The following is a 26,135-nucleotide window of genomic DNA, read 5'->3' as shown; positions in this document are numbered from 1 at the left end:
CGCATGACCAAGTCTCTTATGCCATAAAAAGAGACTTATTTCTTCTGAAGGGGCTTCTACTGCAAATGACTTAGTATTATTTCCTGCAACTGGTTGATTACCAGGATTCTTCACAAAATAGTCAGCATTCAACCCATATAGATCATTCCCCAATTTTCCAATACCCTTCACTTTCCCATTGAAGAGGTCCTGGAAGAGGCAGAAATTGGGATAAAATCTTTCACAATAATTCAACTATTTTCTAAGCTTTAAAACAAACAACAAAATTGGACTTAAATTCGGAAATATACGGTACTTCTTTGATCTTACACCCTTTAAGTACTTATGAGTTTCCTATATGTCTTACACTAGCAAACTCTCATGTAGGTAAGTGAACTTTGCCATCACTTGATGCACTTAGCAGCTTGGTGGGGTTAGTTAACATGTTTATGTCATTAACCATGTGCTTTGAAGCACCAGTATCTATTATCCACTTAACTTTACTAGACTGAGTTAGATGTCCAACCATCATACCTGAAGCTCTAGATATTAAGTTGTCATCATTTCTCTTCTCAAGTAACTGAATGATTTGAATATATTGATCAGGTGTAAATGTGGTGCCTAAGGCTGTATTTCGATGGTTAGCATTATTGCTAGTTGATGCAATCATCACATCACCTTTACCTATACAAGCAGACTGATATCATGTAAAAGAACCACCAGGAAATGCCTTGTGTTGTTAGAGTAACTACCTACATAGTGAGCTATTGTTGCAGGTTCAAAAGTGTTCCTCTTTTTTCCCTTAAAATCAGTAGGATAGCCACGAAGCTTGTCGTAGGTAGCTTTGGTATGACCTGTAAAATGGAAATAGTCACAGTAAAGGTTATTCCATCTCTTCTTAGATCTGGATCCTTGAGATGAAATGTGCCTTACTCCTGCTAAAAAACACCTGAGCATTTGCTGCACCAGACATGGCTTGAGAACCTTTGTCATACACTGCATCTTTGTTGATGCTCAGTAAAGAAAGTTCATCAGATGTGTGACCATTTCCCCCTTATACTAAATTGGATTTCCCTATAATTCTCTGACCCTCTTCAGATATAGCCAGTTAATATGCTTTGTTCACACTAGGAAGAGGATACACCATCATAATTTGCCTTCTATACTGGTTATATGACTTATTAAGGCCTATGAGAAATTGCATCAAACATTGATATTCAAAGTGAGTAGCATAAGTCTTAGATTCTGCACAGTCACAGCCAAGGCAGGGCATTAGGGAATCATACTCCTCCCAGAGCTCCTTCATGCATGAGAAATACGCAGCTACAGACATAGTACCCTGAGCCAAAGTAGTAATCTCCTTATGAAGATAGAAAATTCTGGATCCATCCACTTTCTCAAATCGTTCCTGCAGATCCTTCCAAACTTTCTGAGCATTGCAGGCATACACAAATCAACTTAAGAGCTCTTTGCTCACTGAGTTCATAATCCATGAGAGAACAATGACATTACATCATTCCCACAGCTCATGAAGGTAAGGGGGAAACTTATTCTTAGAATATACACCATCAAGAAACCATAATTTACATTTTCCTAAGACGCCAATTTTCATATAACAACCCCATAGAGCATAATTTTCTGATCCAGATAGTTGTATGGAAACTAGAGTGCTACCTGGAGAATCACAGGGCTGTAGATGTAATGTATAATCGCGATCAATAAAAATTGGAGAATTTGCAGGAGCAGTAGTTGACGTACTAGCAGAACTTTAATGAACACCTTCCTCAGTAGCCATTGAATAGAGCACACAAAGCTGTAGAGTAACAGGCAACAAAGAATGAATCAAATGCACACAATGTACTCGCAGAAATACACTAGAGATAGAAGAACACAGAGCTCAGATCTAGATGATAATTGCTTTCACGATAGTGTAATCAGCAATACTGAAGTTTGTCTATAATCTCAGTAATGGAGTACAAGTTTAATGGAATAGTACATTAAGGAAGAGAGAACTCAGAGAAAGAGAGAGAATAGGTATTGAACAAAAATATCTTAGTTACAAGTAATGCCTTCTCAACTATATATATACATGAGTTAGGTAACTCACTCTAGGCTCCACTTACTCATAAACTTACAGTTGTACAATTCCTAACTAATTCTGTTACAACACCTAACTAGTTCTATTTACTGCTTCCTATCATTCTCAACAGGGGGGAGGGGAAAGGTGGGAGGGACCCAAACCTAAGTCCCCTGGTTAATAATGTCGAATTACTTTCCACTCGACCACAATCCTTTTTTGTTATCATCTTTATACTACACTACAAGATCATCTTTAATAAATGTAACATTAGAGAAGAGTTCTTTTCTTTGTTTATTAGTTGTCCTTATTTTAATATGTTCTCACAGATGAGTTCACTCATCGTACATTTTATCCTTGTTTGGTTTATGTACTCCGTGTATATTTTTGGAAGCTTACAGAGACTGGCAGGGATCACCCCCATCCCCCCACAAAAAAATAATAAAATTTAAAATAAAAAACTATGGGCGAGTAAAGTGTGGGTGAATGGATTCACATTTCTTTCATTTGTCTTCTTATATTCTTTTTAACTTTTGAAAAACCAATTTTGTCCACTACCTCTCCACATTTTCCTTGCTCTTGCTGCAGATAGTTTCTTCACTTAATATCCTAGTTGTGTCCTTCACTTCCTTCCGGAGAATCTTTTTCAGTAAATTTTCTATGTATATTAGCTATGTCCCTTTTCAACTCAATATATATTTGGATACCCTTTGTACTTTTTATACTCAGTTGAAAGGATTTCTCAAATTCTTCGCCAGACTATCAGTGGTATGCTCATTGTTGTTGTTTTCCACTCTCTCTTTGATTTCCACATTCCCTTGAATCTTTTCAATACACGTAAAAGCTTCTATATATATATATATGTATATATATATATATATGTATATATATATAGATATATATGTATATATATATAGATATATATCTTCTGTTGCTTGTTTTTGCTATCTTGTTCCACTGTTTCAGTTTGACTGTGGCTTTATGTATCCTATTGGTTGGTATTTGTTGTTAGCATGATGTAAATATTGTATATATTAATGTAACCATATATTATTGTATATTCATGTAATTACATATATTTGATTTAGTAGTTAAAGAAAATAATAGTGACTTTAGTAAAGCAGATTTGGAGGGATAGAATAGTGGATTTTGAGAATTGAAAAGCTGATCTTTAGGGATAGGAAGGCGGATCTTTAGGGAATTAATCATTGAATATTTTCTATTTAATGGAAAGAATCTTAATATTGAGAGGCATTCAACAGAAAATTGACATGGTATCAGAGCCTTCTCTTGGCTATCTTTTTTCAAAGAGTTCATTTGTGGTTCCTTTTAGTCTTTTTGGAAAATTTCGATTTTTTGTTGATTGTTCCTCGACAATTAAAACCTTGGACTTTGATCTTGGTCATTTTTGTTATTCATTTTGAGTCAGTGTTTCTAGCTTTCATAAATATGACTTCATAACTATTTGAATTATTCAGTGATCGTTTCACTGGAAAGATGTTTTCTTCATGGGAGTTTCCATTTCAATTATTTGTCAGTGGAAAAGATCATTGTGGCAAATAGATGGAGCCGATCCTGCTCTTACTTATCCTACAAAATTAGGTGAATAGAAGGTTAAATATGCACGGGTGATGACATGGCTTTTAGGGTAAATTGACCCGCTTATTGTTCTTAATATCAGGCCTTACAAGATAACTAAAGCAATGTGAAAGGTTTACAACCATGAAAATAGTGCCCGACTCTTTCAATTAGAGTATGGAATTTCTAATTACTCTCAAGGAACTCTTTCTATTCAGGATTATTTTTATGGATTTTAGAACTTATGGACTTAATTTACAGATATTGTTTATTCCAAAATAGCAGCCGAATCTCTATCTATAATTCAACAAGTTCATGATCAAAGCAAGCAAGATCAATTTTTGATGAAGTTACGCTCTTAATTTGAGAGTGTTCTCTCCCATTTAATGCATCGTGACCCGTCTCCCTCATTGAATGTTTGTTTTAGGGAATTACTCAATGAAGAGAAGTGTTTTGTCACACAAAATGCTTTCAAGAAAGTTGATGATATTGTTGTTGCATTTGCTACCCAAGGTAAAGGAAAGGGTAGGGATATGAATAGAAATCAATGCAACAGTTGCAAGAGTTATGGTCGTCATATTTCTAGCAATTGTTGTAGGAAGTTTTGTAATTATTGCAAACAATAAGGACACATTATCATAGAGTGTCTCACATGCCGTCAAAACTGCAAGGTTAATGCTTTTCAAGTAGGGAAAAATGGTTTCACTACTGAGAACCCATCTTCGGGACAAGTTCTAACTCTCAAATTGTAAGACAAAGGATCATGCCAGCTTTTTCAGCTTTAGGGCTACAAGGTAATGATCTTGCATCTAATTTTTGGCTTGTTGATTCTGGAGCTTCCAATCATATGACCTACTCATCTAGTATGATAAAAAATGTTAGTAAGTATCATGGTCCATCAAAAATTCAAGGTGCCAATGGTAGTAATTTATCCATTACCAAGGTTGGGGATATTACAAAAACTTTCAACAATGTTTTGTGTCAGCAAAGCTCTCCACTAGTTTTATTTCAGTTGGACTATTGGTACCTAACAATTGTGATGTAAATTTTCCTCGTAATGGTTGTCTTGTGAAGGATTAGGTGTTAGAGACAATAATTACGAAGGGGCCTAAAGTTGGACGACTGTTTCCAATACACTTTTCTATTCCTCGTGTTCTATCATTTGCTTGTACATCTACACCTAGTAAGACAGAGGTATGTCATAAGCGCTTAGGACATTCACTCTGTGGGGAAACCACCAACCCAAGTGTTCCGCAAGGGTTGGAGTGTCCATGTCTAATTTGCGACAAGACCCTAGGCCAGCGTAATATAATATACCCGGATAGGAAAATCACAGTTTTGTACAATGAGATGTCTGAACTCGTGCCTTCATCGTGGAACAACGTAACATCTCTTTATGCCCAGTTTTTTCCATTTCTAATCATATATCATTCCAAAATCTCAAGTCATAAAAAGAATCTGATTTCTGTGTATTATGCCATTGTCTTGATTGTTATCGTCATTCAAAGACTTGCAACTCGTAATTCTAAGCCATAATGCATTAAGCATAATTCTTTTATTAAAACTCAATTCATACCACCCAATATTTCAAATAGTCTAAGAGATTTCATGTACTGAAGCATAAGTCAAAACTATGCAAGAATCCTTCAAACATATGGTGGTCATGTGCTTTTGGCAATATCATGCACTAATTCATTTTATGCATATTTTCAACATTCATAAACACAACTACCCTCTCTTTTGAAATCCAAATCTTAATCCAATCATAACACAATTCAAGACATTTTAAACCACGCTTTTGAAAGATGCATTCAAAACAATCTATAGCATATGATAAGTACAACAAAAAGAAAAAAAAGAGAGGGATTTTTACATAAGTCATGCACTCAATTAAATCATCAACTTTACAACACACGCATACATATATGTTCAATTTCAAATCAATGTGGGGTAAGGTCAAAATACCAAAACAATACCGTAAAGATTTCTAAAACATGAATGTATTCATAATTCTAAAAACTCCTTTCTAAAAATCATGATTTCTATGCCCATGAGATTTTAGGAAAATCTGCATACCTTAATTCCGGAATGTTACAGGTAATTCCCGAAGCTTACGGATAGGGGATTCCAAATCTTTGATCGGTTTTGAAAACCCGCGGTTAAATCTTGAGTTACTTGGGTTTTTAGTTTTACACCCTAAAGGAGTGTCTTGACAGATTTTGATGAAAATGCACTTGTTTTGGTGTTATTGGGATTAAATCCCGTGTTAGAGTTGATAAGGGATTGGAGAAGTACCATTTTACCCTTAATAAGACCGAATAGGGTGCTGAAAATTGTTTGGGTGCGATACCCCGGGTAGCGCCATTCCTAGACTACCGAAAAACCCCAGGTGTCACCCTTCTTAGAGCCGTGGGGTAGCCCAGGCGGCGCCTGCCTTAGAGTGGGGGAGAACCCCAGGCGGCGCACCCTTATCGCCCTGAGCTACTAGAATTGAATACCAAACATGCCCTTAGGCTCATCTAAAAATTCTGAAACTCACCCGAGATGTACTACGAACTTTACCCATCACAACGCAACAAGAAAATCTAAAATCGGTGGTCGGGAGAATTGAAAATAAAATCCTCGAAGATTAAGAGATAAAAATGAGACTAAGTCTCTTGACACTTAGAATATTTTCAAGTTTCCAAGGCTAAGAGTACACTACTAGGGGATAGCATGTGTATGCATTTTACGGGGTATTACATTAATCCCCCCTTGGGATCATTCGTCCCCGAATGATGATACGGAAATACAACCAAGCACAATTTCAAGCATACTAAGATATAGGAGAGTAAGACAAAGATTCGTACCTTCCATTTCATTGGATCAAATAAGTCAGGGTATCCAACTTGCATGTCCTCTTTGTATTCCCAAGTAGCCTCTTCAATTTTTCGGTTCCTCCACATCACTTTAACTGAGGCTATCTCTTTGTTCCTCAATTTACAAAATTGATGATCTAAAATTTCTACCAATTCTTCTTTGTAGGATAAGGAGTCTATCACTTTGATTTCTTGAACTGGCAATACAAATGAATGGTCCCCAATACACTTTTTCAACATGGACACCTGAAATATCGGGTGAACAGAACCCAAACTAGCATGCAACTCTAACTCATACACAACTGCACCTATTCTCCATAAGATCTGGTAGGGTCCTATATAGGGATAACTCAACTTAACTTTCTTCCCGAATCGCATGACTCCCTTCATAGGAGACGTTTTTAGCAATACATAATCTCCAACCTCAAACTCTAAATCTCTTCTTCTAACATCGGCATAAGATTTTTGACGACTCTGAGTTGTCTTAAGTAGTTCACTAATAAGTCTCAACGTCTTCTATCGCCTAATGAATAAGATCAGGCCCAAATATCTGGGTCTCACCCATTTCATACCACCCAATTGGAGACCTATATCTTCTCCCATACAATGCCTTAAATGGTGCAATCTTAATGCTAGAATGGAAATTATTAATATATGAAAAATCTATCAATGGCAAGTGCTCTACATAAATATCTTTAAAATTAATCACACAGGTCCTTAACATGTCCTCAAGGGTCAGAATCATGTGCTCTGCCTGCCTATCAGTCTGAGGGTAAAAAGCAGTGCTTAGATTAACTTGGGTACCTAGACCTCTCTGAAAGAATCTTCAAAACTGAGAAGAAAACTGCGTACCTCGGTAGGATATGGTGGAATTAGGTGCACCATGTAAATAAACTATTTCAGTAATGAACAGCTTGGCATAATCCTCTCCCGAATAGTTAGTCCTGACAGACAGAAAATGGGCTGACTTGGTCAACCTATCTATAATTACCCAAATAGAATCATACTGGTTAAGGGACATCAAGAGTCATGTAATGAAGTCCAAATTAATCATCTTCCACTTCCACAAGGGTAAAGCTATCTCTTGGGAAGAACCGTCTGGCCTCGTATGCTCTACTTTAACTTGTTGGTAGTTCAAAAACTTGGAAACAAAGTCAACCACATCACGTTTTACATTATTCCACCAATACACAGATTTTAGATTATGGTACATCTTAGTAGAGACTGGGTGAACAACATACCTTGAAGTGTGAGCCTCGTTAAGGATTCTCTTCCACAAACCATCAATATCAGGTATACATAAGCTACCCTAGTACCTCTAAATACCATCACCACTAATCTCAAAGGACATCACCTTCTATTGACCTACATCTTTCTTGATCTGTATCAATATGGGATCTTTAACCTGCTTCTCTTTAACTTCTGCATAAAGGGAAGACTTAGATATCTCATGAACAACTATTCCCCAGTCTTTGAAATCCAAGAGTTGCACTCATTGATTTGGAACATGGTGAATATCTTTCACCATCTCTCTCTTCCCTTCCTCAACATGAGAAAAGACTGCCTATAGACAATCTACTGAGGGCATCAACTATAATATTTACCTTACTTGGATGATAGTGAAGGCTCATGTCATAGTTTTTCAAAAGCTTGATCCAATGCCTCTGCCTGAGGTTTAGTTCTTTCTATGAGAAAACATATTGCAAACTCTTATGGTCAGTGAAAATATCAACATGCACCCCATAAAGATAATGCCTCCAAATTCTAAGTGAAAACATCATAGCTGCTAATACCAAGTCATGAGTGGGGTAATTCCTCTCATGCACCTTTAAATTCCTAGATGCATAAGCCACCACCTTAGTATGATCCATAAGTACACATCCAAGTCTTATCCGAGACGTATCATAGTACACAACAAAACACCTGGTGCCTTTTAGAATAGTAAAAAATAGGAGCAGTAGTCAACTTGTCTTTCAACTTTTAAAAACAATTCTCACAAGTGTCAAACCATATAAACTTCAACTTTTTCTGAGTCAACTTAGTAACTAGTGCAGCTATGGAAGAGAAACTCTCTATGAACCTACTGTAAAACACCGTGAAACCTAAGAAGCTCTGAATATCGGTTGGAGTCATGGGTCTGGGCCATTTTCTCACTACCTTAACCTTTTGGGGATCTACCCTAATCCCCTCACTAGACACAATATGCCTGAAGAAGGCAATGGCATTCAACCAGAATTCATACTTGGAGAATTTCGCATATAACTTATGATATTTGAGAGTTTGGAGAATAATTCGGAGGTGATTGGCATGGTCCTCCTAACTTTTTGAGTAAATCAATATGTCATCAATAAAATATTTGACAAACAGGTCTAGGAACTGACGGAAGACCGTATTCATTAGGTCTATAAAAGTTGCAGGAGCATTAGTCAACCTGAACGACATGACTAAGAACTCACAATGGCTATATCTGGTTTGGAAGGATATTTTTTGAATGTCTGACTCCCTAACTTTCAACTGATGATATCCCGAACGTAGGACTATATTAGAAAAACACTTAGCACCCTGAAGTTGGTCAAAGAGGTCATCAATAATAGGAAGAGGACCTTATTCAGCTGACGGTAATATATGCATATACGTAGGGAACCATCTTTCTTTCGCGTAAAGAGTATAGGTGCACCACAAGGAGAAACTCTAGGTATGATAAAACCTTTATCTAGGAGATCTGCTAGCTATTCTTTTAGATCTTTTAACTTTGCAGTAGCCATTCTATATGGCGGAATAGAAATAGGACGGATATCTAGCAACACATCAATGCCAAAATCTATCTTCCTATCTGGTGGAATTCCTAGGAGATCATCTAGAGAATCTTCTGGGAATTCATTTTATACTGGGATAGATGAAAGAGGAAGACTTTCGGTATTAGAATTTTTAACAAAAATAAGATGGTATAAAATACCCTTAGGGATAAGTTTCCGAGCTCTGAGGTAGGATATAAAGTTCCCCTGGGTGCTAAAGAATGACCTTCCCATTTTATAACTGGTTCATTCGAAAAAGAGAAAGTGACTTTTTGGGTCCTATAATTCAGTGTGGCATAACATGAATGGAGCTAGTCCATCCCTAAGATAGCATCAAAGACAACCATATCTAGCTCTATAAGATCAACCACAGTATCCTGGCTACCAAAAGTCACAACACTACTCCTATACACCCTCCTGAAGCAACAAAATCCCCCACCGAGGTGGAAACAGAAAGGGGTTCAGGGATCACATCGGGCTCAAATACGAAACCAACAGCCACATAAAGGGTCACATAAGATAGGCAAGACCCAGGATCAATGAACACATGTACATCATTCGAAAATATTTGTAACGTAGCAGTAACTACGTCTAGCAAGGCTTCCACCTCCTGGTGATTAGTCAAAGCATACAATAGGTTGGGACCCCTCTCGGCAGTTAAAGTTGTACCCTTTTGAGGTAGTTGTAGAGTAAAAGAGTTTGCCTGAGACATGGCTCCACCAACATTCCTCCTAGAGAAGGGATAATCTCTTTGGAAATGACCCGTCTGGCCACATGAATAACACACCAGCCAGCCCAGCTGACATCTTACTTAATGATACTTTTTGCATGTCTCACACCGCGGATAAAGACGGTAATGTTGAGCCACATTGCCCTGAGACTGAGTATCCTGAGCCTTGGGTCCATGACTAGTCTGAAAGCTCTGTGATCTTTTATCAACTAGGGGTCTACACACTGGGGCGCTAGCTGCAAACTATGTGTTACTCCAAAACTTCTTCTTTTTCCATTTGATACCCCAATTACCTCTCTGCTGCTGACTGGGGTTCTGATCTACTTATCCGGCTCTCTTCTCCTATTGTCTCTCTCTCTAGATTTAGAAATTTTCTTTTTCTTTTTCTTCTCTTCTACCTACTGCATGTGAACTGATAGCCTAGAAAAGTCTAGATCCCTATTTAGCATCGCCCTTTGGAATTCAAGAACTAGATCATTAAAAAGGCCGAATCCAAATGTCCTCATCCAAGCCCTCATATTAACTGTTATTTTTGGTGCATAACGAGCCAATTTGTTAAACTTTAGAGTAAACACTCGAACACTCATCTTCCCCTCCTTAAGATTCATGAACTCTTTTGCTTTGCCTTTCCTTATCTCCAGAGGAAAGAATTGATCAAGGAAAGCTTCCACAAACTCGTCCCAAACTGTGGGCTCAACACTCTCTGTTTTCATATCCTCCCACTCTTTGTACCATGGGTTCGCCACATCCTCAAGCTAGTATAGTGCTAACTCAACCCCTTCCACCTGATCCACATGCATAACTCTGAAAATCTTCTTCATTTTATCTATGAACTCCTGTGGGTCTTCTTCTACCTCAGTGCCCAAAAATTTAGGTGGGTTTATCCTCATAAACTGGCCTACCCTAGTAGCCTTCGAAGTAATAGATGTAGATCCAATATCCTCTGACATCTAAGTCTGTGCGGCTACCAACTATGCAAGCATGTGAATGGATTGTATGAATACTACATTCGATATGTCTCTCTAAGAAGATTGGGGATTGTTAGCATTTGTCCTTGAAGCTCGAGGAGGACTGGTCAGGACTGGAGGTACTCCCGGAGTAGGAACAAGTTCTGGAGTGTGTGCTCAGTTATGGATCCATATACCATAGGTGGGGCAGGCTTCATCATCCTGAGTATCCTGGTTGTTGGAAAGATGAGGAGGCATGACTATTTTCAGAAATACAATAGATAACTGATTAGGGGACAAATATAATTCAGACTCTATAGCACGAACTGAATCACAAAGAGGGGCGACATTTTCCTAAATGTCTAGTAGCCCTCTGCTTATAAGTATGGTGTGCTACAAACCCATATACAAGAATCTACCCGATACAATTTTGCAGACACACTGGGACCAAGTTTGTCATAACCCGAACTAGGGCTTGACCGTGACGGACATCCCGAACCATGAAGGCCCGAAATTCCCTTCTCTATCTGGTAATAATGCACAACATTTATATAAATAAAGCAGATTCAGAAACATAATCTGCTACGGAAACATGGTCAATTCTAAAATCAACATAAGTATTGAAATTACAGATCAACTACATCTAAATAACATCTGACGTCAATCTACGAAATCAATACTACATGAAAATCTAACCACTATCTGAAACTGGGACAAGGACCCCAGTACACCAAAATGGAGATAAGTAACATAATCTGAAAGGAACGGTCTTCTGGAATAGAGAAGGCTCACCACTGGATACTGCAACTCTGTCTGATAAAAATCTACTGCTTTTCTGGACCCTTAGACTGAGCCTCAGAACCTAGAGGGAAGGGGGAGTCAATACAGATTTACTGGTATGCAAAGTAATCAAAAATAAAGCTCGCATATATATAAAAAAAATAATAGAGAGACACTTGGTAAAAACATCATACAAAAAGTGGTTTTCAAAACACATGGGCATTTTTCAAAAACAAATCATAAAGCATTCTTGACAATGTAATTTCTGGTCTTCGTATTAATTCTGAGTTAGGTGGTACACCCCTACAAGTATAAAATCCATTGGGCCGCATGAAATCCGCCATTGACTCAGCGGGAAATCCCCCAACACAAGTGTGCTACAAGGGTTAGAGTGTCTAAGTCTAAAATCATGCCTTCTTCGGGGAACCTCCTAAAATCTCTTCGTGCCTAATTTTATCTATTTCTAACCATATATCATTCTGAAATCTCAAGTCATAAAGAGAATTTGATTTTTGTGTTTGTCTGAGTTTGTTATGGCATTGCCCATTTTGGTATCGTCATACCAGGACTTGCAAGTCGTAATTCTAAGCCACAATGCTGTAAGCTTAATTCTTTCATTAAAAATCAATTCAGACCACCCAAAATTTCAAATAGTCTAAGAGATTTTATGTTCTGAAGCATAAGTCAAAACTATACAAGAATCCTTCAATCATATGGTGGTTATGTGCTTTTGGCAAAATCATGAACTCTTTCATTATATGCATATTTTCAACATTTATCAACACAACTACCCTCTATTTTGTAATCCAAACCTTAATCCAATCATAACAAAGTTCAAGATATTTTAAATCATGCTTTTCAAGGATGCATTCAAAACAATCTATAGCATATGATAAGCACAGGAAAAAAAAACAAGAGTGATTTTTACATAAGTCATGCTCTCAATTAAATCATCAACCTTAACACAGAAGCATACATATATGTACAATTTCAAATCAATGTGGGAGAAGGTCAAAAGACCAAAACAATACCGTCAAGATTCCAAAAGCATGAATGTATTCATATTTCTGAAAATCCGTTTATAAAAATCATGATTTCTATGCCCATGAGATTTTAGGAAAACACGCGTACCTTAATTTCGGAAGATAATAGGTAATTCTTGAATCTTGCGGATTGGGGATTCAAAAGAATTGATCACTTTTGAAAACCCACGATTAAATCTTGATTTACTTGGTTTTTCAGTTTGAAACCCTAATGGAGTTTCTTGAGAGATTTTGATGAAAATACATTTGTTTTGGTGTTATTAGGATTAAATTCCGTGTTAGGTATTATAAAGGGTTGGAGAAGTACCATTTTACCTTTAAAGAGATGAAATAGGGTGCTGAAAATTGGTCAGATACCCCATACGGCGCCCTACCTAGAGGATCGGGGTACCCCAGGCATCGCCCGCCTTGGAGAAGTGGGGTAGCTCGGGCGGCGCCTGCCTTAGAGTGGGGGAGAACCCCAAGCAGCGCCCCCTTATTGCCCCGAGCTACTAAAATTGAATACCAAACATGCCCTTAAGCTTGTCTAAAAATTCTGAAGCTCACCCGAGATGTACTATGACCTTTCTGCATCGTAACGCAATAAGAAAATCTAAAATCAGAGGTCGGCAGGATTGAAAATAAAATCCCCAAAGATTAGGAGCTAAATATGAGACTAAGTCCCTTGACACTTAGAATATCTTCAAGTTTCCAGGGTTAAGAGTACACTACGAGGGGCTAGCACATGCACACATTTTACGGGGCATTACCATTAAGATCTGATTCTGGTGAGAATATATGTCTTATGAGTTCAAAAATTTTTTGCATGAAAAAGAAATTTTCTCACCACGCTCCTGTCCATATACACCACAGTAAAATGGGGTTGCTGAATGTAAAATTTGTTATCTTTTATATGTCACTCGTACTTTATTGATTGATCCATCTATTCCATCTATGTATTGGGTTGAAGCTTTGTGTACTGTTGTTTACTTAATTAATAGACTACCATCTAAAGTCTAAAATCTTGAATCTCCATATTTTCGTCTTTATCGCAAAAATCATAGCTGTGATAATGTTCATACATTTGGTTGTATTTGTTTTTGGCATCTTGCTCCTTCTTAGCGTGGTATACTTTCTGTTCAGTCTACTAAATGTGTTTTCATAGGTTATAGTACTTCAAAAAAATGTTTTCTCTGCTATGATCCATGTTCTAATAAATTTCATGTTTCTAGGAATGTTGTTTTATTTGAGAATCAGTATTTTTTCCTACTCATATTGAGTCATCTCCTGCTTCTCTTCTTCTTCCTACTTTTGAGGATTTGTCATCTTCTTCTAGGAGGTTCAAACTTGAATTTGTATACGAACATCGGCGGCCAACTTTACCCCCTACTAATATTTATCCGCCACATGAAACTTCTCTATAACTTGAATCTAAGAATTCTTCAAGTCCTGCTCCTCTTGAGCCCACTCGGCGATCTACGAAAGTATCTCGTGCTCCTAATTGGTATGGCTTTTCATTTACTTTATCCACCATTTCTATTCCAACTTGTTACTTACAAGATTCCAAGCATGAATGTTGGCAGAAGGCAATGGAGGAAGAGCTTTTGGCTCATAAAGAAAATGACCCATGGGATATTGTTTCATGTCCTTCAAATGTCCATCCTATTGGATGTAAATGGGTTTATTCAATTAAAATTCATTCTGATGGAACTCTTGATATATACAAAGCTCGGTTAGTTATTCTTGGTAACAAGCAGGAGTATGGTGTGAACTATGAAGAGACTTTTGCACCGGTAGAAAAAATGATGATGGTGCGAACTATTATTGCCATTTCTACTTCACAAAACTGAACTCTTATCAAATGGATGTCAAAAATGCTTTTCTTCATAGTGATCTGAAAGAGGATATTTATATGAAACCTCCACCAGGTTTGTTCTCATTGCCTACATCAGATATATGCAAGTTGAAGCGATATTTGTATGAATTAAAAAAAGCTCCTCGAGCTTTGTCTGACAAATTTTGGTCTCCTTTGCTACAATTCTCTTTTAAGCAGAGAAAATATGATTCATCTATGTTTCTTTGGAAAACATCCACAGGTTGTGTTATTCCTTTGGTATATGTAGAGAAGATTATTATTACAGGAACTGATTCTTCACTAATCACTATCCTGCCATAGGAACATAAGGATTCTCTTCATATAAAAGATCTTCGTACTCTTACATATTTCTTGGGTTCGGAAGTTCATTATTATTTATCCGGTGTGTTCCTAAATCAACAAAAATATACCCAAGATTTTATTTCTTTCGCAAGACTTCAAGATTCCTCCATTGTAGATACTCCATTAGAATTGACTATAAAGTATTGCTGCGAGTAAGGCAATCTTCTTCCTAATCAAACAAGGCCGATATCACTTTTGCAGTTTAATAAGTTAGTCAGTTCATGCAAGCTCCCCGTCATCTTCATTTGGTGGCTGTCCGTTGCATCATTCGTTATCTCCTAGCAACATCTAATCGTGGATTATTCATTCGTAGTGGTTTTCCAATTTGTCTTAATGTTTTTAGTGATTCTGATTCGGCGGGATGTTCTGATACTTGTCGTTTGGTTACTGGTTGGTGCATGTTTCTTGGAGAGTGTTTGATATCTTGAAAGAGTAAGAAGCAAGACCTCTTTTCAAAATCTTCAACAGAGGATGAATATCAAGCAATGTCTATTGCTTGCTCCAAGATTGTATGGCTTCATGGATTACTTACTGAGATTGGATTTCCTAAATCTAATCATAATCCTCTCCGTGCTGAAAATATAAGTACTATTTAGATTGTTACTAATCCGGTTTATCATGAGCGGACCAAACACATCGAAGTAAACTGTCACTGTATACGGGAAGCTATAGAAAAAGGTGTCATTACTCTTCCGCACGTGTCCAGTGATTTTCAAATAGTTGATGCATTTATAAAATCAATGGCACGACGGCGACACCAGTTTCTAGTCAGCAAATTGATGCTTCTTGATCTACCAACATCAATTTGAGGGTGGGTGTTAGCATGATGTAAATATTGTATATATTAATGTAACCATATATTGTTGTTTATTAGTGTAATTACATAGATTTGATTTAGTAGTTAAAGAGAATAGCAGTGACTTTAGTAGAGCACATTTGGTGTGGTAAAAAAGGGGATTTAGAGGGATAGAAAAGTTGATATTTACGGATAGGAAGACGGTTCTTTAGAGATGTAATCATTGAATATTTTCTATTTAATGGCAAGACTCTAAATATTGAGAGGCATTCAACAGAAAATTGACACTGGTCAGATCTTGTCTTGGTTTATTCTGAGTTTTCTACTAATAGATTTTGCTGTTTTTTTTTCTTTGGTATTGATCCTTCTTGTTGTTTAGACTAGTTTCCACAGTTAGTTTTTCTTCCACCTCTTAACTTTTGTTGTTAAGCTTCTGATTGGAACTTTGAGGTTGTTCCTTGATCATCTTATACCCAGTAGCCTCCATAGCCTGGTGCTTGAGCATAATTACCTCCTATTTCATAATCTGGAGTGGGAGAAAGTTATCACTAGTCCTTGATAAGCTAACAAATATAATTGACTAGCAATCATAGTGTGTAAGTTATTAAGGAGAGTGAGTTGGTGATGAAATCCTGCAATCGGAAGATTTTCTATTCTGAAAACATAAAACATTCAATTAAAATGAAGAAATTTCATTCATGTCCATTGCAAACTAAAAAACACATATATTCTTCAATGTAAACCAAAAGGATCTTATACTAATTAATGAGACTTTATAATGCGACGGGAAAAGCGGGCATCAAATAGTAAAACAACCTGCTACCATATTAGGGGTGCTTATCGGGTGGTTAATTTTTTTTTTTTGCACTTATGATTTGGCTTGCCATTTATCGATATTTATATGAATATATTGTTATCAAACCAATAGGAGCAGTTTTGGACCAAACCAGTCAAATCAAAGACATTTTTATTCAATTTGGCATAGTTTAAGGGCATTTTGAGCCCTTTTTGTTTATAAAATTCTAAATGTTTTTTAAAATGCTGATCCAATAACCCAATAACAATAATATTTAGAAACATTTTTTCAATTCAGGTTACAGATTATGGTTTGATTTTTTACGCCCAAACTTGGTGTGTACTAGAAAAAGGAAAAAAAAAAATAATTGGCCTTCTTTAGATGGACGGAAGCTTCAAATGTCTTCACTTTTATCACTTTGACCACTTTGGTTTCGTCCTTTTCCCTAGCAGAATATGCACCTTGAAACCTCAAAATCAACGGGCAGAACACTTAACGATTTCCACTTGCGGAAGATGATTTTCAATTGGACATCTTCGAAGATACCGAAAATGGAAAACGAAAATACCTTGGATTTCAAAATTTGCCCTTTTTTTCAATTCAATTCAAGGAACCGGAATAACCGGTAGTTGGACTTCATTTGCTGAGTTTTTGCAGGTTAGGTTTTACAGCTTGGCACATTGTAGACTTTTTGTTTGTATTACACTAACTTTAAATGTTTTCAGATTACTTTAATCTTATTAACTTTTATGTTAATTATATATTGAGCAAATGCCCTAAAAGAAAATTTTCACAGAATTAACATTTATCAGTTTGCCGCAAGGACAAACCCCAGGTGCAAAATTTATCTCTTTGTCCAAAATTATAAATAATTTTTTCCGATTTTTCTTGATTATATATGTGTGCCCGTTTGTGTTTTTCCCCTTTGGTTGAATGCTTTTTTTCACAGGTGATACAACTCATCTCCTTAAATTAATTTGCTCTCAAGGTTTAAGGTCTAATTGACTATTAGTTAGGTATAACGTGCTTTGGTCAGCTTTAAAGTCTTGCTAATCATTGGAAGATTGAGTTTTAAAGGGATTAGATTTAAGTCCAGATCACATAGAACGAATAAATTCTAACATTTTATAATAACCCTATCTTTTCTCTTTCACTAATGATAGTTGCAGTGATATTCTTTGCTAGTGTTTTTCAACATTATTTTTCTTTGTGAAATTTTAATTTTTATGAGTAGTTCTTGGAATGGAAAAACTAAAATCGATTATGACTTTCCTTTTTTTGTTGATTTGTTGTTGGTTATGCAAATTTTTCCCTTTTCTTTGATCCGCGTTAATTTGTTTTCCTTGAGCCGAGGGTCTTATCAGAAACAACCTCTCCCTAGGTCTTTATTACATTCTATTCTCCCTAGACCTCAGTTATGGTGGGAATACACTGGTATGTTTTTGTTTTAAAAACAAATCCGCTAGGTAGTGCCTAGGGCTAGGTTCCTTTTTTTGTGTTGTTGTTTTGGTTATTGGTTCTGCAAAATCTTCCATTCAATGACCAATAATTTGCTATTTCATGATGTATAAAGGCGATATAGAACAAGGCAATGTGCCAACAATCACAATAACGTTTGATTTAGACATTGATTTTGGGGTAGATTCTGAAGGGATACATAGCGATTTGCTCCTGCTTGAGCATCATTAGATTCATCTTGTTTCTACTTTTTTGGAGAGAAAACTCTGTGAACATTTTCGCGGTCTCTCCTTAACATGCTTTCCATTCATTAAAGTTATATGAGTATTTAACAAAAAGGAAACATAAGAATTTGTAGAGCTTTCCTTTTGAGTTCTTGTCAAGGATCCTATTCGTAATTGCACGTTCCCTAGTTTTAAGTGGCTAGATTGTGCTATAGTGGAATTTGTTCTTTTCCTTTTCTATTTATGAAAAATTTTCCATTTAAATGCGCAATCATGTGCTTTTTCTAGTTGTATAAAAGAGAATGCACTGACAGTATCAAAATTATTGCCCTACCTTTTGGATTCTGGGGTAGATTAAGAAGGAATGCGAAACGACATATTCCTATTTTATATTGCCTACATTCGTCTTGTTAAGTTTTTAATTTTTTAGGAGATCAGAAAGTTGTTGAGGTATTAATTGAAAATAATGTTCTTATCCTCAAACCATAAACCATAAACCCTAAAATGATACAAGGATCGCTTTCTTTTGATAACATATGTTAGATTGGCAGGATTTGTTTCCTGTTATGTTGTACAAGGCCAAAGATTTTATTTTTTACAAGAACAGAAATATATATTCCGGAGACATAATTTTTCCTTTGCTTGAGACAAATAATTTTCTTCTTTGTGCTCGTCTTTCTTATAATAAAACCTCTCATCAGATAGAAAAGGTAAAGAACGTGGATGTTTTCATAATATGTTTCATAGCTCTGGGGACTTTTGTGGGTAGTATACCACATGTATCTTCATATCATTCTGAAATTGTTTCTGTTTAGTAAGTGTAATGGGTTGCAGAAAGTCTTAGTATTTTAGTTGTCAGACATTTATTGTCGTTTTTGCCATATATTGAAGCTCATCCATTATCTGAATCCTCATCTCAAGAACTTTCCTTTTCATATGCTTGAGACATTCCCATGCAGATCGAAAAAAAAAATGAGCACCAGTCAGACATGCAATAACTCCTTTGGACTAAAGAGGAGAATAAAATCTTTGAGAATACCCTAGCGATCTACTTTAATGATGCTAATCTATTTACTAAGATGAAAGAAGCACTTCCTTGGAAATCGCTTGTTGATATCAAGGATCACTATAATATATTAATTGAAGATATTGATGTGATCGAGTCTGGACGGGTTCCATTACCTGATTATCCGGAAGAGCCAAGAGATTCCAACCAGAATTCAGAAGCATCTATAGGATGGCGAAGAGGTGCTTTCTGGAGCAAAGAGGAACACAGGTATGTTTCCTTTACAGTCGTTGAAGACGACGTTCATCATCTGAATTGACTTTCATAATCATTTCTTATAATTGTTTGCATGAATTATACTTTTCCAGAACCACATTCAAAAATTCCCTATTCTCAATAACCATGTTGGTGTGCTTCTAATCATCTGAAATGTTATTATTATATTTCTATAATTATGTCCTGATCATTAATTAGAACAGTATTATCCAAAACAGACAAATGCAAAGAAGGGAAAGGTTTGTTTGCGTGTCTTTTTCAGAATCTGTTCTTTTTTATATGTAATGTTTTTGTCTTTTGAGTTTTTGAACTTCCGAAGAGTAGAGACAGCTCCATATATGTCATAGTTGTGCGAGAAAAGTTTAAGATAATTTTTCAGAATACCATAGGTTCTTCTAGAATATCATAGTATACTCTCTTGAATAAGCATCTTGTAGAATTATCTAGATATTCTAGAATAGTGGTAGAAGATTTTCTAGAACCATCCATGATCAAGTATAAATAGGGACGGTCATGTAAATTTGTAACCAACCAAAACCAAATCTAATACAAGCAAATTCAACTAGTCTTCTTCCAAATCTAAGTTCTTCCTTTCATTATCTTCCTTCACCTTCCTAGCATCCTCTTCTAAATTGAACCTTCTGATCTTGGACTAGCAGAAGGACTTCAGTTCCACCTTTTATGGTATCGTATCCATAGCCACAAGTTGTTTTATGAATTTTATTCAAGAAGGGGTTAGTGATAGATTCAACGGATTTCTCTCCATGGATTTTAGCGGTCGTGGTAATAGACTAGGAATAGAGTTGTTAAATCTGTTTAATTACAAGGTATGGAAGACATGTATTAATTGATATCTTGTGGATGAGGATTTATGGGATATTATCAACGGAAGTAATACAACTCCTCCAGACGACGGATCGGAAAATGATGGTGCATATAAGAAGTGAAAGCAGACTAATGCAAAGGTAGAGTACATCTTCAATAGAACCATATCCTCGAGTTTATTCAATCATATTATAACGTGCAAATAATCCCATGAAATATAGAGGACCCTTGATCAGTTATTTAACATTAAGAATGAAGCTCGTACAAATATTGGAGAATGAATTGTCTAATGACAATCAAGGTAATCCTTTATTGCCGAGTATTTCTTAAGGATTAAGAATATATATGCGGAGATCTCTTCATTAAATCTAGATGAGACTAGCTCTGAAGCACGAATAATAAGAAATATTATTCGTGGTTTAAAGCTAGAGTATATTTCCTTTGTGACATCGATTCAAGGATGGGCACAACAACTATCCTCGAAGGAGTTTGAAAATTTATTATCATCATAGGAGTTACCAGCCAAACAAATGGATGAACTATCACTCTATGAAGGGGAAGGAAATGTTCTTGTAGTTGGCAAGAGGAACTTTAAAGGAAAAATAGCAAGAGATATGTCGCACTCTCGATCCACAGGTGGTTCAAGATCATCAAGAAAGGAGGGAGAGTTATACAAGAAAGACAAGGAACACACAAAAACACACTCCAAAAATAGTCCACTAGTTCAAGAACCGAGGATCCTTTTGAACAACCCTCTCAGATTCAGCAAACAACAACTAGAACACAATGTATTGTGGCATTTAACACCTAATAATAGACAACCAAAACACTAACAATATGGATAACAAGATGGAACAATAAAAAGATGAACAACAATAACAAGTTACGGGTTCACTAGAAACAAGAGGAATGACCATTATAAGTTACAAACACTAACAAGATTATAATAAAAGAAACATGGGATAGATAGATAGATTACACAAAGATGTAATATTAAAAACTCAAGAGCCTATTTCACTCTTGGACCTTTAACACTACACAATGATTCACCTATCTCTTAGGTGACATGAGATCGGATTCCACCTCTCAAGCGCCAACGTTTCCAATCAAACACAATCACTAGTGATTCCACACTAGATCTTTCCCAAGTTTCGGTTGGTGGCTTTTTAAAGCCCTAACTATGGTGTTTCAAGTCTTACAATAATATCCAAAAACTAAATCTAAAAATCCTACAATATTCCTTTTGTAACTATTACAAAATATAAGTTAAAATTACCAAAAGGCCCTTCAAAGATTGGGCACCCATCTAGTGTAATTTATGGGATGATTTGGGTGTATATTTGGCCTCTTTTACACTTCAATTGCACATGCCAAGTTCCGGATCCAACAGGCACTCTGCTAAGTCCATATCCCTGATTATTTCTTTATCAGAGAGTTTACTAATAACTATAAGACTGTCAAATGCTATCGGTATTGAAAAATAGGACATATAAAAAGATATGTTCGAGCCAAAGAGAGTAATATCTCTCAAACTAAGAAAGTTGTTTGAGAAGAAGACTGGGGAAAGTGTTTCGTAGCTGAGAGTTAACCAACTAACGCCGTCACATCCATCAACTTGGAAAGAGATTGGATCATGGATTCATAATGTGGGCATCATGTTACAGGAGATAAATCTAAATTTTTAAACTTTTGAGAATACAATGGTCATTATGTCACTGTAACAACAGATAATATAGTTAATGAATTGGAGAAGGAAGGCACTATTGTCATTAACGAGAAACAAGAAGACTCAATCACACTTAATAGTGTGTTTCATGTTCCAAGGATGAGGAAAAATCTATTTTCAGTTGCAAATATCATAGATACGGGAAGTTACCTTCTATTTGTCCAACATGACGTGAAGTTCCTTCAAAGTATCAAAGAACTAAAGGCAGATAACATTCATACAGGTAAGAGAGTCAATGATTATATGTCTAACCTGCCTCTAACACATATATTGAGAAAATGAGTAATAATGACACCACATACCTGTGGCATGCTAAACATGGTTATTTTAACATATACAAATTAAAAGTCATGGTAAGATATAATCTAGTAAAAGGATTACCTAACTTAAGAAACTTTGGTAGAGGAAAGATTTGTGAAGGATGTCAATATGGAAAGGGACATCGTCTTCTATTTGATAGATATTTTACAAGAATCATAGCTCCTATAGAACTAATTCATAGTGATTTAATGAGGCCAACAAGAACTCCTTCGTTCTCCGGTTACTCTTATATACTACTTTTCGTTGATGATTTTACTAGATTCACATGGGTGTATTTTGTGAAGCAAAAGTCATAAGTATTCAACAAGTTTTAGAAGTTCAAAGAAACCGTGGAAGGCAAGATTGGTTAAAGGATAAGGCAATTGCAAACAAATAATGATGGTGAGTTCACTTCTAAAGATTTTCTCTCATTTTGTTGTCAGCATGGCATTAGAAGAGAACTTACTTGTGTTGCTATGCCACATCAAAATAGAGTGGTTGAAAGAATAATTGACCACTTGACAAAGAAATGTAAAAGCTGGATTCATGCAAAAACTTGCCTATAGCCCTGTGCGCTGAAGGTATGAAATGTGCAACAGGATTCTACTATCTCAAAACAACATAAAGTCACCATATGAATTGATGTTTGGAGAAAAACCTAGCATTAAAAGCCTTAGAGTTTTGGATTTATCTGTTGTGTTCATATCCCGAATTCTTAGCAGAGAAAATTGGATTGTAAGGCATGAGAATGCATATTTGTTGGATATGATGAAAGGAAAAAAGGTTGGAATTGTATGGACCTGGAAACTCATCATTTCATTATTTTTAGAGATGTCATACTTGATGAAATTTCCTTGTATTATGGAGTTTCATTTGAAGGAGAGGGTTCTAAATCATTGAACCCTGCGTTTCAAACTTACCCATCACAAGTGTTTGTCCGGAGAATCAAATTGCTGAGGAGCTAAGAGAAAGGGGGAGCATGGAGACTCAGCAACGTGAAACTCAAGAAGAAGATGATTTACTTGGTTCAGAAAGACCAAGTATAACCATTGTTATTCCAGCCTACTTCATATATAAAAACTTTTTTTGTATGTATTCTTCTTTTTTGCCAGGTCCAATTGACGATCAAGAGACTTCATCCTTTGAAGAAGCTAAAGGGGTCAAAGAATGGGAGCTTGCTATGGATGATGAAATGGAAGATCGAATGAAAAATCAAATTTGGAAGCTTGTTCCAAAGAAAAAAGATGTACAACTCGTGTCTTATAAATGGGTCTACAAAATCAAAAGAAAAGTACATGGCTGCATACAGAGATATAAAAGCAAGGCTGGTTGGTCGAGGCTTTTCTCAAATATATGGCTAAGATTCTCTCAGTTCCAGTTGTACTAGCCATGGTAGCCTTATATGGTTGGAAATTGTGGCGACTTGACATAAAAAATGCCTTCTTGTACGAAGAACATTACAAAGATACATATATGGCGCAATCTCGCAGGTATGTCTCTAACTTACATCCTAATTATGCTTGCAAACTAAAAAAAAAAACACTTTACGTACTCAAGCAAGCCTAATGAGCATGGTATGGGAAAATTTCTCAATATCTAAATTTTTGTGGCTATGCTGCATCACATTCAGATCCTAGTTTGTTTGTTAAGAAATAAGGGGACTTCCATGTAGTTGTTCTCTTGTACGTGGATGACATGATAATAATAGGAAACAATGATGATGAAGTTGCAAGGATTTAGGAAGAGCTTTCCATAAGATTTAAAATTATTCAGCTGGGAGAACTACATCATTTTCTTGGCTTAGAGGTGACAAACACTAGTAAAGAATCTTTGTTAGTAAAGAAAGGTAGGCCAAAGGGCTTGTTGACAGGTTTGTGATGAAACAAAGCAAGAAATGCTACTCCTCTCAAGACCAGTACAAGGTTAAGGTGTGGAGAAGGCTCACTTCTTGCAGATCCCAAACTCTTTTGAGACCTACTTGGAAGTCTTCCGTATATCACTATTAAAAGGCCAGACATTGCTTTTTCGATTGGATATGTCAGTAGATTTATGAAATTACCTAGAAAGCCACACATGGAAATTACAAAGAGGATTCTAAAATATTAATGGGTTATACTGACACTGATTATTGTGGCGATACGGATGACCGAAGATCTACTTCGGGCTATATTTTCCCGTGTGATGAAACAGGTGTTTCTTGGTGCAGCACGAAGAAAGACTATTTTTGTATCAAATACGGAGGCAGAATATAAAGCATCGGCTCTTATTGCTCAAGAATGTGTATGGCTCAAAGGAATTTCTCAAGAATGTGTATGGCTCCAAAGACTTGCTGAAGTATTCCAACTATTTGTATCAAAGTTCCACCAAAAATGCAAACAATCCTGTATTTCATGTAAGAACCCAGCACGTTGAGTTGGAATATCCCTTCATCCAAGAAAAAGTTCTTGATGGAACTATTAATACTTTGAAAGTACGAAGTCAGGAGAATATTGCTGCTATCTTAACCTAGTCACTTCCTAAATCTTCATTTGAGTTTTTCTATGACAAGCTTGGGGTAGTTTAAAAAAAATTACTTCAAGGTGGGGTGTGAAATAAGTTAAAGATAATTTTTTAGAATATCATAGGTTCTAAAAGAATATCCCAGTGTAATCTTTGGAATAGTAGAAATATGTAGATATTCTAGAGTAGTGGTAGAAGATAAAGATCACTAGATTTTTCTTGTAAAAATATCTAGATGATTTTCTAGAACCATACATGAGAAATTACATGAGAAAGTATCAATGGGGATGGTCTTTTACATTTGCAGCCAACCAAAAAGAATCTAATACAAACAAATTCAAGTAGTCTTCTTCCAAATCGAAGTTCTTCCTTTAAATATCTTCCTTCACCTTTCTAACTTCCTCTTCTTAGTTCAATCTTCCGATCATAGGTAACGGTCTTGGGATAGAAGAAGATCTCTTCAATTACGCCCTTCTTATGCTATTCTCTCCAAGTTGTATTCGGTCTTAATAAAAGCTTCAGTTCTGACTCATACTCTAAATATTATGAGGAACTTGTAGCTAGATAAACATTGATTACATTTATTTCGTACAACTGGATTAAATTCATTAGCAAATACAAATCCTTATTTGGTAGTCTATTCGACAATACATTCTTATCACCTCCTGAATTTTGAACATCATGTTTTTGTCACTTTCATGATGGCAATGTGATCCATGGAAATAGACTAAGGTGATAACAGTTGGAGAAATATTGCAGTATACTTGTTGTAGTAAACTCTTTCCCCTTCATGAGGAACAGTTACAAGAGGTCCAACACAGGCATGTCAGAGTTCCTTGTATAATGCATCATTTGGAGAAGACCATACAGAAAGATCAATCACTACTATTTTTCAATTTTGCAAGTAACTCATTATAGGACTATGCAGCGAGGAAGCACAACAATAGGTTACTAGCACATCAATGACATATAAGTGCAATGAATGTTAATGTATAAAGGAAGATTCACATAGTACATAAGATATGATCATATCATAAATACAAGACTAAGCAAAATGACCAAATGAAAATGACATAGTCATGTATTTATAATATGATCATGACATATGTGCTATGTGAATCTTCCTTTATTCATTAACATTTATTGCACTTGTAAGTAATTTATATACTAGTAGCCTATTCTTATGCTTCTGCATTGCACAGTCCGACAATGATTTACTTGTAAAATTGTAAAATAATATTGTTT

General features: G+C 36.0%; 1 long non-coding RNA gene across 2 annotated transcripts in view; it reads left to right on the top strand.

Moving 5' to 3' along the window:
- Positions 1-2,426: 2,426 nt before the first annotated feature.
- The window catches only part of LOC107841688, a 41,161-nt gene continuing 17,452 nt past the window's right edge, over positions 2,427-26,135 (top strand). The window contains exons 1-3 of one of the 2 annotated variants that reach the window (XR_007050107.1): positions 2,427-2,824; positions 4,709-4,828; positions 19,218-19,534. This is a non-coding gene — a long non-coding RNA (uncharacterized LOC107841688). Of the gene's footprint in view, positions 2,825-4,708; positions 4,829-16,918; positions 17,234-19,217; positions 19,535-26,135 lie in introns of those variants that run through there. The other variant, XR_007050108.1, reaches the window with a different exon arrangement.

The sequence above is a fragment of the Capsicum annuum genome, unplaced genomic scaffold (assembly GCF_002878395.1).
Source record: "Capsicum annuum cultivar UCD-10X-F1 unplaced genomic scaffold, UCD10Xv1.1 ctg4452, whole genome shotgun sequence".
Lineage (NCBI taxonomy): Eukaryota > Viridiplantae > Streptophyta > Magnoliopsida > Solanales > Solanaceae > Capsicum > Capsicum annuum.
Note: the sequence above shows the minus strand (reverse complement) of the source record. Positions and strands in the feature narration are given on the sequence as shown.